The sequence below is a fragment of the Schistocerca serialis genome, chromosome 3 (genome assembly GCF_023864345.2).
Source record: "Schistocerca serialis cubense isolate TAMUIC-IGC-003099 chromosome 3, iqSchSeri2.2, whole genome shotgun sequence".
NCBI classification, from domain to species: domain Eukaryota; kingdom Metazoa; phylum Arthropoda; class Insecta; order Orthoptera; family Acrididae; genus Schistocerca; species Schistocerca serialis.
Genome location: NC_064640.1, coordinates 237077472 through 237096886, shown reverse-complemented (window position 1 = coordinate 237096886; position 19415 = coordinate 237077472).

Here is a 19415-nt window from a genome sequence, read left to right as displayed (position 1 = left end):
TCCAAATAATGAATGTACAATTACAAGTTGTAGACACATGGTTGACAAAATATGGAAGTTTGGGTCTGGCTCTGAATCGTGTCCAGGTAGCCAAATGGTAAGCGGGAAATCTGGGTTCGAATCCCGATCTAGAACAAATTTTCATTGTCGTTATTCCATTATACAGCTGATTGAATCCATATTCGCTACTGCAAATACATTTTATGTCAGAAATTTTAAACTCAATTTTTTCAAGTGGGTGTCTCACCCCCTTAGTGGCTGTGTGGGCATGTATAAAAAGAAATATGTATTTCTTATTTTGCTCTACACTACAACATATCCAAAGATGATCAGAATTAAACTGTATACTTTGGGTTTTCTGAGAAACAGAAAATGCACCTTACTGGTTTCCTATGTAAATATAGACATGTGCTTTCGGTTAGGCTTGAATATTCGTTGTGAGTAATATCTCATAAAGTGATGGGGGTCAAGCTATTTTCTATTGTTATGGTGGATAAAGAAGTAATAAGGGTTAGAATAAAATGACGTTGGACTGAAATGTAATAGAACTGAGAGGACGCGAATACTGTAATTGTAAACTTTGCAATCTGTTTGCGTCTGTATGACAAAAAATGGTTATAGATTTCGTTTCTCATGATTGAAATACCAAGATAATTTTATGAAATTTGGTGACTGTCTGAAAATACATGAGCAATGCATTTTTAAAACTATTTTAAAACATTTTAGCTGTTTCAGTAATAACCTTAATAGCTGTATATGTAACATCTGGTTCATAATGATGTGACACAAATATTTCTACTCCAAAGTCAATTTTTTTGTTTTCTGATATAAATTGTGATAATAACGATTTTTATTCTTCCAGCTTACTCTAAACAACCATTAAAGCCTCTGGATCTGCACCAGTGTGCTTGTCTACAGCTGTTTGAAGAAGCTGTTTAGCACTACAAGTACTTGAATCTTCATTGTTTATGCACTGTCTGACATGTGACATCACAGTAGTTACATCATTGACTGATGTTGAGTAACAGCTCTGAGACTAAGCTTTCTGATGATAGTGACGACAGTCCATAGCCTGTACAAAATAATGTAGTCTTTCATTTCAGTAAATGGGCGTGTATAATCGTAGTTACACCCACCAACACAACATGGCTGCTTATTAGCTTCGAATATTATCAGCAGTTACCATGTATGCAAGCAGTGGAATGAGTGACTTAAAAATCCATTTGAAATGTGATTTTGTATAGTGCTTCAAAATGAAATAACAGAGATGTCAGATAGCGGGGAGCAGAATTTTGTCAAAGAAACTTGCAAATTCACTGAAAGCAGAACACATTGCATCAAGGAAACATTCCCAAGAATAGTAGATTCTCTAAGTATATTCACTTGCAACCAAAACCCTGAAGGTGTGGTAAGTAATCAAACTCAGTGACAACAAGAAAAGCTACAAACATGCATGCTATAAGCTATGTCCAGAAAGCAACAACAGTAACAAAATAAACATATTGTATAGAAAATGTAATAAACATGTTTTCAAAACACATGTCACCTGTTTTTGTTCAAATTCGAATCGAATCAATGAAAGTCAGAAAATAAATATTGATGCTTTTAAAACTAATTGCCTGTACTGAAAATTATTGTCTCATGATTGTTTCTTTGGTGATTTTTGTGTGACTAATTTTGTCCAAACCGCGATCAGTAAGGGAACAAAAAGGAAGAAAAGAAGAATAATGTAATGCTTTCTAAGAAGCATGCCTTACTGAATAATGTTTGATATTCCAGATTTACCCTATGTAAATGTTACAATAGAAACTTTGTTAAATAAGATTCTGTGTATTATTATTATTATTATTATTTTCAACAACATATGGGTGCATGTAATGTCAACAACTGTACAAGAAAGTTTGTTAACAGAAGTTCTTTGTAGTATTTTAATGTCAGTTCATATTGACCCAAACAGTACATTTTTGTAGTGAAAATTAACAGAACAGTAGGGCTAATAGAAAGGCTGGGTCTGTGAGAATAGTATTAGATATAACAATGCTAAACAAGATAGTAATTAAGGAGAACGATCAACCTGAAAACATGAATGAGTTGTTACCCAATTTCAATTATGTGAATCTCATGTCTAATATAGATTTAACCTCTAGATTCTGGTGGATACCAGTAGCTGAGGAAATCAGAAATTAGCCGGCCAGAGTGGCCGAGCGGTTCTAGGCGCTACAGTCTGGAACCGCGCGACCGCTACAGTCGCAGGTTCGAATCCTGCCTTGGGCATGGATGTGTGTGATGTCCTTAGGTTAGTTCGGTTTAAGTAGTTCTAAGTTCTAGGGGACTGATGACTTCTGTTCTAGGGGACTGATGACCTCAGAAGTTAAGTCCCATAGTGCTCAGAGCCATTTTTTTGAAATCAGAAATTATACAGCTTTTCTGTTTGAAGGAAGGATATATATGTACAGGATACTGACTTTTGGTTTATCAATCTCAGTAACTGTATGTGTCAGGACTTTCAATTATGTTCGTGGAACTGAAGCGGTGTAGAGATTAAATGCATATGGTGAGGATACCTTAATTACCAGGAGACATGGCATGAACATTGTCAGCTGTTGGAGGACATGTCTAAAGCATTTCATAAAGGGCAGGTGATAGAGTTGTAAACTACTGTAGGCTACCGTTGAGTATCATAAGTAAGCATAGACTACAGTTGTTTCCCTTGCAGCCTTGGTCAGTTAAGATTCTAACCACATTATCTAGATATTAGCTATGTTGCATACCTATTGGGCATTACTTCATTTCCATAGTTTTCTTGCGCATGTGATCAGGTTCTTACTAGATTTCCTATAAACCAGAAGCGGTGAAACATGTAGAAACTGAGTGAGGGTATATAAAGTGTTGTATAACCTATGGAACATATTTGTTCTGCATGGTTATCCCCCTGTCAGTTACTTAAAGATAAACAGTAGTTATAGCAAAATTGCGACTGTCAATGTTTAATTCAGGTTTTATTCGAACATTGTTGATTTCTTTATGGTTCTCACATATTTCCTTTTAAATGTTGTTACGTTGTGTCTTCCCTTGTGCCTCTACTTTCATCCTTAATTTTATGCTTCCTAGATAACTTATTGCTTTCTTGATTTCGTGATTTTTTAGAGAAAATTTTATACTTTCAGCAATCAAGTTTTCTAGCTTTCTGCCCATTATGACTTCGTATGAAAGCCTGTAGCACAACTTTTTACAGCATCTTCAAATGCTGATTCATATTCTACCTATGCACTGTGTCTTTTGTTGTAATATGTCCTGCGTAACCTACACAGTTTTGGCATGCATCTCTTAGCAGGATTGCTAGCTGGATGATATTTGCGTATGCTTAATTCCTATTCTTTTAATAGTCTTATCCCACGTATCTAAAACAAACTGTCATGCAGCTAGTACACTGAATAGTAAAACTGGCAGCACCTGAAGAATATTGTTAGGGCACTCGACGAAATATTGTGCAGGAAATGGAAAGAACTCGGCTGTACACCCAGAAGCTCAATATTAGTTAAAGACGTCGCTGGAAGTCTAATACATTGCTTTTGCGTAAATTAATTTTTGTGGCCTACAACTCCCTTCTACCTACAGCTATCCAGCTTCATGTCACTTTTTTTCAATAACGTACATTGAGAGGTGAATTCAAACTGTAATCACTAATTTATTTTCTGTAAGAAGAACATAGTCCAATGAAAGACTTCAGCTGCTTGGTATTTTTAGATACTTTCAATTCAGTAGTAGTTCTGTTCGTTTCTTTATTTGGCAGAATACTCTCAAGAGTCAGCTGGTGCCCAAAGACAGTTATCTGTGCCTGTGAAATTTCGCATTTACTGAGCTTAAGTGTCACCCACTAGAGTTGCACTCTACCAAAAGTATAATTTGGAAACATTGGCAAGGAAAGAAACAGAAATGAATATGTGAGAGAGAAACTGGAAGCCGAAAACTTCTTTATATTTTTTATTCTCTTGTTTGCTATTTTGCACATTATTTGAACTGCCCATCATTCAATGTTCGTCCAATGTGTGTTTTATTTCCTTACAAAATATAAATTTCATTTTATAAGTACCAGTAATAAAAATTAGTTGATCGCATAACTTCTGCATTTGTATGTAACCAAAGCAATGACTTTTGATGCAAGTACAGTTTACATGCGCAAAAATAAAAAAATCTGTGTAATTATTGGTGTTACTTTGTATGCAACAGAACATTCTTCATCATAATCACACTCAAAAGCTAAATGTTATTACTGATATGTGCAAAAGTTATTTACAAATAACAGAAACATGTTTTATATAAGTTTGGTGAAGTAGTGAAGTGATGTTTAATACGTTTTTGTTTCACTTTTTTAAATTTTACCGGTTTTTGAGGATATTGCGTTTTTAGCGCTATACTGCAGATGCTGCTCGCCGACCGTGGCCCGTGTTTGTTACAACACGCAACTGAACGTCGGAGGTTTCAAGCGTCAACTTTAGGTTACAATATCTCCGGATGTAATTAACATTTTACAATGCAACAAACGGCACTGATTATATATATATATATATATATATATATATATATATATATATATATATATATATATATAGCACGGGCACTCACCGCAGTCTCCGTGTAGCACGCTACGGCATCGTACCGGTTAAACAGGAGGCTGGCGCCCGCTCTAGACCGCTAGACCACCCTTACCCGCAGTGCGGGGCTGGCAGGTTATACGACACTGATTATAAAATTGTGATGGAAAAGGCGGCAACAAGGAAGAAAATTGATGCAAGTGTACATGAAACAAATGTCTTCTTTGTTCATAAATAAACGTACAGTTGTATGATGTAGTACCAGATGAATACTGTAGTGTACAATACAGTTCAATTGAAATAATAATGTGCTTTCACAAACTAGTGCCGCCGTTGTAGTACAACTTAAGCTAGAAATATGCCGCCTCGACAACAGCTTCTGCAATGTCGGTTGTAAGTCCGTTGGTCTTAAAATGACTTATCACTCTTGAGCGAGTCCGCCGAAGGCATTTTCCACCATACGATGGCCTCTATATATTTGTTTCTTGAAAATTGTTTTTGAAGGCTCTTCCAAGGCCGCTGATCTGGGGAAAGGGGTCATCAGATAGGTCTGTAATTTAAACCCTTCATCAGTAGTCAGCGCTTTAGCAACAGATCTGTTTGTGCCCGACTATGGTTTGAGAAGCAGAATACCTTTTCTCGTACGAATTTGAGGAAAAATGCAGAGTTTTAAAAACATGTGCTGCCAAAGTTTCTGCCATAGCTGCCCACATCCATAACTATGAAATGGTAATCGTGATCAGTAACTGCAAGCAGGACAATTGGAAACAAGTTTTGTAACAAAAATATTTGAGCTACTGTTTTTAGGACACTTTATTCGAACATACTTCCCATCTATGCTGCCTGTGCATTTAGGAAATTGCCACCTTTCCATCAATTCCATCTCAGTTTTCGTCCAGAGTTCCTCTGCTGGTTGAGCTGAATACAGTGCTTGTAAAACATTGTACAGTTCTTGACGCACTTACGTGACTAAGCTACAGACAGCTGTCCTTCCATGAGGAATTAAAAAGCGATGGTGTGGTTTGAATCACCAATGGCCTAATATCTGAAAGAAAATGTACTATTTGTTAGTAATAAATGCATCATATGAAATAAAATAAATAATTTTCATATTACTTGACATGTGAGGCTACTGGAGCAAAAGGGAAGAATCTACGTTAGTACTGTAGTGAATAACTAAAATTAATGAACGGAGGCACAAATACGGCCAAGAAGTATCACAATTGGCCACGTTCAGGTCATTTGGAGCTTCTTCCTGACACACTGTCACCACATCAAAAAATTGGGACTCAGTGCAGAAAAAAGTATTTTTAGTGGTACTTGATGGAGTCGGAAAAGAGCATTTGTAAAACTCCAGCCTATCCGGGGTTTATGTTGTCCAGCTTGATCTTCCACCACATTCGGCCGGATAATCGGAAAATACTGTATGCTCAGTTTCCGACACTTACCACATCGCAGAGTCCTTTTTCTTTCTTCAATTCACGGTAGCGATGTGGAAGGTCGAGCCAGTTTAAGTACTGATGCATATCGAAAGAAAGCTGAAGGAAAAAGATAGAGAGATAGTGAACTTTTACAGAAAATACCGCAACTGGACTCATATTTTAGTGGTAAAAGTGGAAGTGAACTGTGTGGCTCTGAACATTCCGGTGAAGTTGCGGTTCAAAACAGTAAAAATGAAAAGTGTAGCCCTGCAAGTTTAGAGCCCTAAACGGTAAACAGAATGCTGAGTTACTAACTTTTGGAGTTCTGGAAGGATGTTCAGAATCTACATGCTCTAAAACAGAGGACTTTCCTGTTTCCAGTAATGTCCCATTTTATTGGGAAAACAATGACAAGACGCTGCATTATTTGGTTAAAAATGGTATTAATCGGAACAAAAATTCTGAATTTCTATGTTGTCACGACGGTACACCGACGGGTCTGAGCGATTTTGAAGAAAAAAATTGTTTCAGATTGTTTTTGGTAGCTGAAGACATTATCAACCTTGAATATCTTGTATATGCTCCCAGCCAAGGATCGTTGTTCTGAGCATCTCGTAAATTATTCGGTGATGCACCTCATTTCCAACATCAGGTTTCAGTGATAGGAGGTATGGTGGAATGCGAATAGCTCAAATTGAAAAGTCTTCCTCTTATAGAGACTGCTTGTTAAAACTGAAAAACAGAAGATAGGAGATGATTACAACTGACAAAAGTTTGCTCACCCAGCATGAACGTGAAGTTACACATTGGACGAACATGCTGAAGAGAGTTGTTTCTGTAGTTAAGAAGTTAGCTTCTAGGGTTGTAGTACTTCGTGGAGACAAAGAGATGTTTGGCTCCGTGAAAAACGGAAATTTCATGATGTGTCCGGAATTAATTATGGAGTATGATTGTTTTTTGGCTAACCACATAACAAGGTTTGATAACACCCATAATGACCAGTTAAGTATGATAATTTTATACGTAAATGAAGATAGTCTGTCAGGTGAAAGACTCCTGTATTTTATTAAAAAAAATACAGGTCACACTGGAGAGACGTTTTCTGAAGCAGTTTTGAATTCTTTAGAACTGCGTGAACTGAAATTTTACAAATGATAACGCAGCCAACATGTCGGGTGAATATTCAGGCTTGCAAGCAAGACTCAAGCTCCGAAACTCTATTTTTCTACATTCCATGCTGAACTCACTCGCTGAATCTAGTTGGCTCACGAGCTTCACAGCTGCAATACGGTTTTTTGGGTTAATTCAAGGTTTATACAGCTTATCTGCGGATTTTACAGGCAGACGAAACATCTTGGAAACATTTTTTGTTTCTGCGAGTATGGCACTAACGTCTCTGTCTACAACAATATGGTGTGCACGTGAGGATGCTTGTAAGAGTTTGAATGCAGATTGGAGAGCTGTGTTTTCTGCATTAAAAACAATTTCAGAAAATGAGAGTGGTAGTTGAAGGCCTTCTTAGAAAGATAAGTAGTACTGAGGTAGCTTTCATGATATCAGTGTGGGCTGCATTCTGCAATAGCTTAACAAAGCAATGAAAAAACTGTATGCTGAAGATGTCGATATTTCCACTTCTGTTGAAATTTATGACTCTCTTGCAATGTTTTTAACTGAGCTTCAGACAGCTTTCTCAGTTCACAAGGACCTAGATTATGAGAAACTTATGCAGATCCAGGATTCAGAATCAGTTTCACCTCCTTCAGCTGCTGGGAATCAAAAACGGAAATTTCAAGTTTAATGCAAGAGATTTTTTGATGAATCATCTGACTCAGAAGACGAACAAAAATGTCCTGAAGAAGAAGAAGAAGAAGGATCAGATTGTGTTGAAATCTGGAGTAGAATGAACATGATGTGTTCTAAGATTGTACAAAATCCTCAGAATGAGTTACAAAAGACAGTTAATGTCTACAGAGAATATAACTTAAGATTGTCATTTCTCTCAAATGTCACCGAACTAGAAGCTGTTCTAATTTATGATGCTGCACAGTTGTTTATCTGGTGATCCCAAAACGATCAACGGAGCAATTACACTTATTGGACATGTATGGCTTTCGATGTTGTAAGAACTTTGTAAGAAGATTCTGAGATCTCCTTCTGCTGAATAATTATGATATCAGTCTGCACTTGAGAAACAATACAACCAGGCTGCAGTCACTAGCACATAATCAGTTCTCTTCACCAAGGTTTTCCAATGTGCTGAAATATGCCTGGCGCGAACCAGAATGTTTAGAGGGTATCCCACCACAATTTGAAGACCCTGCTGAGATTTGTTTTATATTGTGTTCCCCATCATGTGTATTACGTGAGTAATTTCGTTCGTTTCCTGTGCATTGTGTAAAAAACGTTATGGTTTAAATATATGTTTACAGATAATCATTCTTGTAACGATTTAATATCATAATAATGAGCTGCTTACCATTCTCAATTAAGAAAATACACAAATGTGAAATGGTAAATTAAAATAACAATTTAAAACATAAAACAAAAATAAGTGAAATAAATAATTCGAATAATAATAAACATTTATATATTTCATTCAGGTACGTCGAAAATACTCCGATAGCCTATAGTGTACAGATTACTTTCCAAAAATGGTATTACAGAAACCAGCTTTGTTACACAGAGATGGATGTGGCATGAAAGCTTCTTTAATTTATGTAGTAACAAATGTTTTTATTTTTTAAAATTAATTAATGGTGGTGGAGTATTTTCCAAAACTTCATATTATTACAAAAGTTGGTTATATATTTTTAAGAACGTTAATTACATTTCAACCTTCATATGAAATCCGCTTTTATATAGGCCTGTCGTGGTTTCGAAGATATTCCCTGTAAACCCAATATTCCAAATTACCTTTCAGGGTGTGTGTTATCCCTTAAAAGTGAAACTGGGCAGAACTGAAAACATAACATACATATTGCATTATTTTGGCCCTCTACATGAGCACCAAGTTCCATCAAGATCGTTTAGATACACCTGGGAATGTTCCCTTTTTAGCGATAGTGCACAGTTGGGCATCCCAGGTCAACACCAGCAGCTCGGCGGACTTCTGCGAAGATAGTAGAGGGTCGCTCTTTGTGTACACCAGACAGCTAGTGCCATTGGAGGATAGGTGTCCCACGTGGTGAGTGTCCACTGCCATGATGCAGCTGATGCGACACCCAGCGCAGTAGCAGAGACAGCATTATCGCGTATACACACTGCTGGAGGGCAAACTACATGGCCAGCTTACGTCAAGAGGCTGTTGGCGCTCGGCGGAGAAGCGGTGTCAGAATCACAGGACATGCAGGCAGCCAGTCCAGCAGAATTCGCGGTCAGCTGGCCGCTGACCAGATGAATCGAGCAGCGAAGATGCGCCAATGAAGACTGTGTCAAATTTACAACTGCGTATCTGTGGAGCCTTCGGGGCTCCAACCTCCCCTCACCGCTCACTGGTTCATAGCTGCCCCTCTCTGCACTGGTTGAACTATAGTTTGGTGTCAGAATTTGCAGCTGCATCTTCACTCAGCACAGGGTCTGCACCATGACCTATGACGTCATTACAGTATGGTGACTGATGAACAATTTGGTCATGTTTTGGAAGATGTCATAGACGTGGAAGTGAGGCGTGTCTTTCGTCGTAACTTAAAGGTTACCTTGTTTAGGCTGGAGAAGCCGACTGACTTATCTGACTTTAATGGTAATTGTAGAGATCAGTATTTGGTGACTGTAAGGTGTACGCAATGTAACTTACTTTGGGATACCGAGCGAGGTGGCGCAGTGGTTAGCACACTGGACTCGCATTCGGAAGGACGACGGTTCAATCCCGTCTCCGGCCATCCTGATTTAGGTTTTCCGTGATTTCCCTAAATCGTTTCAGGCAAATGCCGGGATGGTTCCTTTGAAAGGGCACGGCCGATTTCCTTCCCAATTCTTCCCTAACCCGAGCTTGCGCTCCGTCTCTAATGACCTCGTTGTCGACGGGACGTTAAACACTAACCAGCAGCACTTTGGGATATTGCACCATGCATGGAGTCAGTGCCTCTAACTGGTTATACATGTTATTGATATGGTCGTATTATAAGGCAGTGTAGAGAGTCTAAGTGGTTTGTGATAAATGTAAAGACTAATTTGTGACGATCTTTTGGAGTTGTGATTTCTTGTTACATTATAGTGTGTAAAGGAGAGTAAGAATATCACAATGGTAGAGTCAAAGTTTACCAGAGCTGGAAGCATTATGGATATTGTTAGAATAAGTAGCACAGCTGACAGCGGATAATATGCCGGTACATGAGCAGTTGACAGCTAGGGGCCAACCGTTAGTATTGCTTCAGGTACCACAGCATGAGATAGTTTCAGCTGCTGCATGATTAACTGCTCCCTTTTCTGGGAAAGCATCTGAGGGTGTGCAGTCATTCTCAGAGGACCTTAAGATGTCGGTGGAAATGGGTGGTTGTACCAAAACTCAGTTTCTGGGCACAGCAAAACTGCAACTAGTGGGAGAAGCACAAACGTACTAGTGGAGTACAGAGGCATTAAAGAATGCAGCAAGCTTTGAAGAGTTGGAGAAGGAGCTTCTGCAGAAATACCAAAAACTTAATAGTGTGAGGTATTTTTGGGAGCAGTTGAGCACTGTTGTGAAGAGACGTGCAGAAACAGTGGATGATTTCGTGTATAGGATAAGGAAATGTCATGAACATACGTTCAAGTTAGGGCAGAGTGATATAGCAGTCGCAGTTTTGTTGCAAGAATCTGAGCAGAGGGCGCTTAATGGTTTTCTGAGGGGATTGTGGATGGGCATATCAAGAAGGGAATGTACAGCTGCACGAAAGGATCTGCATTCTATTGTCAGGTTAGTGACGGAATGCAAAGAAACTAACATATCAACAGTGGTACGAAATAGATGTGGTGTGTTTTATGTCAACGTTAAGTGATACAGGTGTGGACAGGAGGGTCATGTACAGAGGCAGTGTGGCCAGTCACTGGGAAATCTAGTAAATGGAAGGTATCAGCAGCAGAATTTTGGTAATTGATGTACGGGTGGACGAGAAGGTGGTAAGCAGCCGTTAAACGCAACGGGGAACATAAAGTCCACCTGAAGGCGTTCTCATTCAAATTGGATGTAACGAATATAGACGTAGAGGTGGAGTGTGCAGCAAGGAGTATTGTGAGTGTTGTAAGAGGTAAAGAATACAAGTTTTCGTTGGAAACAGGGCACATGTGTTTGTTGGTAACAGATAATTACTGGGTTGAAGGCAATGGAACCTGTCAGACTGTAGCTTACGCAAGGTCAGGGATAGTTTCTTGAGGTTGTTATGGTTTCCGGACACAGATTTCCGTACAGGGGTTTTCGATTGAAGCAGTATGTAGAGCACACGTAAGTGAAGGCTACAGCACGTTCCTTGGGTTATACTTTTTGTATCGACATTGCGCTAAAATTGACCTTCACTAACACTCAGTAGAACTTAGCGGAATCACATTTCAACTAGAGGAAGCTGTTGTCAATGTAGAATTGTCGTGAGGGGCATCTAGCATATTGGAAAAACCAGCTCAGCTGTATACAATTCCAATAAGGTTTGATGATTCATGTGCTTCTATGCCAGGTGGCAATAGGAAATCGCTTTGGGTCAATGTATAGCCAGATCTACCTGTGGGTCTGTTGTGTGTTGTACAGCCTCTGGAAGAGAACGATATACCGGATCGAGCAAGTTGTTGTATTAAGTGAAGTGTGGTATGTGCAGAAGAGAAGAATGGTGGGAGAGTGGTACCCGTAAATATAGATAATTATGGTGCTGAAGAAGTGAAGTAAAGGAAGGGGATGTTAACAGCAAGTTCAGACGTTCTGGGTGAGGATGAGTGGTGCAGGAAAAGTGTGAACCACAAGCAACCGCAAGTTGCTGTTAAGACTGCATTACATAGGGAAGTGGAGCACCAAAAGTGAATAGAGAGAGAGTGAATGGAGGAAATTATTGTTCGAATTTGAGGGTTTATTTTTTCCTTAGGGTCCATTGCCTGCAACACATGTGACTCAACACTGAACACCAAGACGGAACAAAGCACTGGTGTATCAGGAACCATGTTGCATGATTAGGTATTTGCAGCCAATTATGGAAGATTTTATTAACCAGCAGATATCTGATGGGATAGTAGGGTACAGGAATCATGGTCGAACCAAAAAAGCAGGTTACAGACAATACAGGCTCTGCTGTGATTACTGTCACCTGAACAGCAAGACCTTAATGTATGCATATCCAGCCTCCAACATTACTGAGACCATCAGTAACTTGAGTCAGTGTCGGCACATTTTGACGGTGATTTGTGATTTGAGGAGTGGTTCCTATCATTAGGAAATTGTTCCTGAAGACAACATTTTCGGTACCACGGGAGAGGGGGGGGGGGGTACTATTAATTCAAGAGAATCCCGTTTGGATTGATAAATGCGCGTGTAACGCTTCAGAGGTTATTGGACGACGTATTCCTACATCTGAAACCATGCCAGTGTCTAATTTGCTTAGCCGATATCGTCATATTCTCAAAAGACATGGAGCGGCACAAATAATGTCTGAAGAAAATGTCTGTGAAATTGAGGGCTGCATGTTTCATGTTGAGCACAAGGATGTGGCATTTTGTAAGGAAAGAGTTAGAGTATTTGGGATATGCCATTAGTAAAGACAGAGTAAGGACAGACCCGAGGCTATTGTAAGCTGCATTTGAGTTTCCATGACCCAAGTCAATTAAGGAACTACCGTATTTTCTGGGAATCTCATATTACTACAGAAAATACATGAATGGGTTTGCTGACATAACACAGCCACTCACACAGTTGCTAAGCAATGGTGTGAAAATCACATGAACAGAAGAGCGTGCATTTGATGGATTAAAGAGGGTTTTGACATCCAGCCCAGTTCTAGTATTTCCAAACTTTCAAAAGGAGTTTATCCTTTCGTGTGAGACATCTAATCAGCTTTGTGATGTCTCTTAAGCCAAGAGATTAACAGTGAAGATACGGTGTCACGTAGTTTGGATGTTATATTTAAAGGAACAGATTTCGAGTAGTGACCGACCACGATGCTTCGAAGTGGTTATTGGGCCTGAAGGACCCATCTGGCAGGCTGACAATGTATCCCCTGCGGCTTAATGAATTAGACTACGAAGTAGTACACAAGCTACAGAAGAAGCACAGGAATGAAGACCCATTAAACAGGAAGGTAGGAGTGTTGGAAGCTCTGGGGCATGATCTTGTGGAGTGGTAGGCGGTGTAAAGTGCTGACAGTGACTGTAAAACAGTAGAAGACGCAATTGCAGTTTAGCACACGTGACAGACTGTTGTACAAGAATATGAGGTTAGGGCTGTGCGCAGTAGTACCAGCAAAGTTTAAAAAGGAGACGGTAAAGGAAGGACATGACCAAGTCTTATCTGGTCACAGAGGGTGCAGGGCAACGAACTGGGAAGTGGCCGAGAGATACTACTAAAGAGGAAGCAAATCGGATGTGGATCAATACATGAGGTATTGCAGACAGTGTGTACAGCAAGACGGCGTGAATCATAAGCGAGTACCATTGCAGAGACTACCGGAAGCATCAAAACCATTTGAAATGCTCTGGACTGATGTACTAGGAGCGTTCAGTTGTATGCCAGCAGGAAACTGGTTTGTATGAACAATAATCGATCACTTTTGTAGGTACATGGAGATGGATGCTATTTCAATCTACCAGGCAGTGACAGTTGCACAAGAAATGGTTAAAAACTGAATGTTGAAATGCCAAGTACGACAATTATAGACCACGATACGAATTTCGTATCAGACTTAATGAAGCAGCTGTGTAAGTTATTCCATATGAAGAAGTTAAGAACTCCTCCTCTTCATCCACAGGCCAATGGAAGAACGGGACGGGTACACAGAACAATTGGGAAAATGTTTAGTTACTATCTGAAAGCACATCATAGTGACTGGGATACATATCTAAGGTATGTCATAGCAGCGTATAATTGAAACATATTCACAAACACAGTATTGTCCTCGTATGAGATGATTTACAGTTGGGAAATGCCATCACGATACGATTTGATATAGGTAGAGAGTGGTAAAGCTGGGAAATTAGTATGTGAGTTTGTGAAGACAGTATGTGATGTATGGAAACGAGTACAGAACGGGAATGCATTGGCGTTAAAGAAAGAGGAGGAATCAGTGAAATATTCAGAAAGTTTACCGCAGTGTAAAGTAAGATAATCGGCGATGTTATCCAGTCCTTACACCCCGAAAGGGAAGACAAAGACGTTCATCATAAAGTACCAAGGACCTTATCAGGTGGTAGAGACTACTTCGCCAATCAAAGTGAAGCTTCAGTTGCAAACAAGAATGGAAACAGCACACGTTGGGCGTCTACGATCTTATTTTGGTAATTCATAGTCGATTCTAGAAGTTTCATGGGTGGTGAAAGAGAAGAACATGAGGAGAAGGAATAAGTGGAAGAGACAAGAAGATCTGCCTGAGCCTGTGCGTGAAGTACCATATGCATTTAGATCAAGAAAATGAGAGGCGTTTGTCAAGGATTTCTTTGTTTCTCTGTGCCTGTCATTGTTGTTGTTTGTGAATGGGCTTATAAGTGGCAGCAGACGTCTGAGGAGAGAGGAAGTGTGATATTAGTCCCTCTCCTCGGGTTGTGATACGTCGAGAACAAACACGTAAGGAATGAGAATCATAGAAGTACTGTATTTCGTCGCTGGATCGGGACGGAAGTGTTGCAGAACCAGCACCTGGAAAGAGGAGTGCTACTCTCAAATCAACAGTTGCCTGCTATCAGCGGGCACTGGAGGTGGTTTTCAACGCATGAGAAACGGGCAGTGAGATGAAAAGGTTGGAAGAAGCATTCCACGAACTTCGGCAAAGTGCCAAAAGCATGGAGGTACTCGAGGAAGTATCAGGGAGAATGACAAACCGCATGGAACCCACGATCAACTATGAGAACAAATGAGACAGGTAGTGGAAGTTGTGTCACGTACACAGCGAAAGAGAGGATGTCTGCATGCTGAAGGAAAAATTTTGAAAACAGTGTTTGAAATGGCGGGTGAGGGTGAGATTAGATAATTCAACGAAACTGTGGAAGCAGTAAAATGGTTCAAATGGCTCTGAGCACTATGGGACTCAACTGCTGAGGTCATTAGTCCCCCAGAACTTAGAACTAGTTAAATCTAACTAACCTAAGGACATCACAAACATCCATGCCCGAGGCAGGATTCGAACCTGCGACCGTAGCGGTCTTGCGGTTCCAGACTGCAGCGCCTTTAACCGCACGGCCACTTCGGCCGGCGTGGAAGCAGTAAAAAAGTTGACAGAGCGAAGTAAATCAGCAGAAGACTGGCGCGAATTTGGAGAGAGAAGTGCTTAACGACACGTGGTTGTTACGGCAATTAACGGACAGAGTAATGCATTGCACTAGGGCATTGGAGGACGGGACGAATCAAGATCTGGGACTGCTGCAATCACGGGTAGAAGTACTGGACAATGGAATTTTTGTGATAAGGCTGTTAAAAGCATTAGCGGATAGCGTATGGGACGCATGGGGGTATTGCCAATCTCACAAAAAACCATCCATCACGGGTTGCATGGACAGCCGATTGCTAATCTTTTGTCGCCTAGACAGTCCTCATCGCGGTTACAGAAATCATGGAGAGAGATACCGCCTGTGATAAGTCTAATTATGGAATACAGCTGAAAAAACCTACATATCTTATTACCACATAGCAACAGAAGAAGTGAAAACTGATTGAGCGCTATTGTATATTCTAATTCGATTCTTAGTACCAGGAAGATGTGCACAGCTGAAGTGTTACGCCATTTAGACGTATCCGCTGAGGTAGGAAGTTCGTGGAAAATTCGTGAAGGTGAGGATCCATGGGATATTATTAGTTGCGGAAGATGGTAGCAGGCATGCAATAATGACGGAGGAGGAGTTGCCACATTAACGAACGGGTAAGGTCATGAGGCGTCCGACAAGGGTAATCCAAACCAGCCAGGCCATATCCACGGTATAACTGTACTTAGCCAGACAGAAGGGACTAGATCATCCATGGGATATCATAGAACACAGACTGCATTTCCAGCAAGCAAGTTTCCTTCGATTTACTCCAATTATACGATATGGTAATATTAGCGGTTTGTTACGAGCAGGGGAAGTTCACGGCACGGAGATCAGATGAACTGAAATTAAGGGAAGTGGGTTAATAACCAATGTGAACACATGTACATAACAAGACCAACCTCCCATTTACCAGACATGATCAGTAGACTCACAGAAGTGAAAATCTCACAGCCACAGTTGTGTTCCCCAGACGTAAATCTGGAATTATTGCCAGTAGCGAAAATACATTGACATGATAAAATTCATGGGGCCGCAATATCCACATAAACAGATGACGGTAGTATCGCATACACAAGGTATAAAAGGGCAGTGCATTGGCAACGCTGTCATTCCTACTCAGATTATTCATCTGAAAAGATTTCCGACGTTATTATAGCCGCACGACCGGAATTAAGAGACTTTGAACGCAGAATGATAATTGGAGCAAGATGCGTGGGACATTCCATTTCGGAAATCGTTAGGAAATTCAGTATTCCAAGATCCACAGTGTAAAGAGTGTGCTGAGGTTACCAAATTCCAGGCATTACCTCTCACCACGGACAAAGCAATAGCCGTCGGCCTTCCCTTAACGACTGATAGCAGCGTCGTTTGTGTAGAGTTGTCAGTACTAACAGGCAAGAAAAACTGTGATAAATAACCGCATAAAACAATGTAGAACATACGAAGAATGTGTCCATTAGGACAGTGTGGCGAAATTTGGCATTAATGGGCCTTACCAGCAGACGACCGACGTGAGAGCCTCTGCTAACAGCACATCGCCTGTAGTTCCTCTCCTGGGCTTGTGACCATATAGATTGGACCCTAGACGACTGGAAAACTGTAGCCTGGTCAGATGAGTCCCGATTTCAGTTGGTAAGAGCCGATGGTAGTGTTCGAGTGTGGCGCTGACCCTACGAAGCCATTGATACAAGTTGTCAACAAGGCACTGTGTAAGCTGTGGTGGCTCCATAATAGCGTGGGCTGTGTTTACATGGAATGAACTGATCCTGTTTATGTTCGGCTACTTGAAGAATTTTGCAGATATTCATGGATTTCATGCCAAAACAAAGATGGAATTTTTATGGATGACAATGTGTCATATCACCAGGCTACAATTGTTCACGATTGGTTTGAAGAACATTCTGTACAATTCAAGCAAATGATTTAACAACCCACATAGTCCAACTTGAATCCCATCAAACATTTATGGGACGTAATCCAAAGGTCAGTTCGTGCAACACCTTTGCAGTTATGGACAGCTATAGAGGTAGCAAGGCTCAATATTGCTGCAGGGGACTTCCAAACACTGGTTGAGTCCATGTCATGGTAAGCTGCTGCACTACGCCAGTCAAAAGGAGTTCCAACTTTTGTCCCCTCAGTGTAACATTCTGGAGTCAAACTCTAGAACGTGACCTAATCCATTCCCTAGACTGATTCATTACAGTTCAAGAAGGGAGCATCTCGGCCGAGTAAGTATATGCAGCACGTAGAGCAGTTCAGAGAAGGACAACAACGCATAACAGTGATTTTAAGAGCCACAATACCAAGTGCCAGTGTGGCTCTATCTCTACTGTGCCCAGCTTTCACTCTTTCGAGACAGAGAGCCGACCGTCAGCATAAAATACCAATAGTTCAGATTCCAGCAGACTGTACCCCTAGAGCATGAGACAGGGTGAGACTGTGAAAAAGATGTAAATTTAGGGTTAAGAGGAAACGAAGCAACAGGGCAAGCCACGGAAGTTAAATTGCTATAAGCACAAAGCAGATGATATGAATAGACTCATAAGCAAATAGCAATAAGCAGCATAGTAATTAAGATTGTCTGCAGTATCTAACCAATATGGGCAGGTCGCCAGTTGTTTTGGATATCAGTTTCTCTGTATTATTTACGAACACATAATATAGTATCAAACTGGTTTTAAGCTCGACCTGAGGGACTGGCTCTTGTTCATAGACAGGGGTATTGTGGTGTACCAACCATATATGGCCATATTAGTTGATGTAATTGATTGTGAAGGGGGGTAGGAGGAAAGGAAATGAAGGAACTAGTGATATCAGCTGTATCGGGACTTTTTGCGGAATCAGCGGCGACGAGTGAAAATGTGTGCTGGACTGGGGCTCGAACCCGGGATCTCCTGCTTACTAGGAAGTTGCACTAACCACTGCAACATCCAGACACAGTGTTTATCGTAAATGAGCTGTCTGTGTGGGCACAATCCCCAGTCGTCCCACATTCCCACCTAGCGCCACGTACCCTCACTCCCCATCTATATCCTCAATACTCGGTAATTTTAGATTCCTGTTGGATGTCAAACACATTCGTATAATTGATTTGCCTCTATGGGCAATGAATCGACAACCTTCATTGCAGATGCACCCTTCGTTCCACCTCCAGTGGGAGTCTAAAATAGCAAGCATGGAGGACATGCACAGGGACTGTGGACAGGAGGCTCTAAGTGGGAATGAGCAATGGCTGGGGAGCGTGCCCAGATAGTCCGCATATTTATGGCAATCGCTGTGTCAGGATGGCTCCGTCGTTAACGCAGATGCCTGGTTAGTACGAAATCCCAGATTTGAGTCCTAGTCCGGAACAAATTTTCACTCGTTGCCACTGATTTCACAACAAGTCACGATGCGGTTGATATTAGTTCCTTCCTTTTTCTTTTCTCCCTCCCCCCCTCCCTTCACCATTATGTAATATGTACCACAGCTGCAGACTCCGTGTGGTTTCTGTTCGTTCAGACATTTCCGGAAGAACACACGCCATGCATTCATATAATTGGTTCACCTCGATGAGCAATGAATCCACAAACTTTAGTACATATGCACATTTCATTCGACCTCCAGTGGGAATCTAAAATAAGCGAACATGGAGGACATGGGTGGGGGCAGCAGATAGGTGGCACTGGGTGGGAATGTGAGATGGCTGGGGAACATTCCGAAATGGTCCGCACATTTGCGGTAAACACTGTGTCTGGATGGTGCAGTGGTTAATGTAACTGCCTAGTAAGCAGGAAATCCCAGCTTATAGTTCCAGCCTGACAAACAGTTTCGCAAAGAATCCCAAAAGCAACTGATATCATTAGCTCCTTCCCTTCCCTTTCTTTTATTCTCCCCTTCGCCATCAATTGCATTATATGTATCACAGCTGCAATTCCGCATGGTGTCTCCTTTTTTGTGGCCGTATCTCAAAAGAACAGACACCACGCATTCATGTAATATTAGAGTGAGCGTGAAG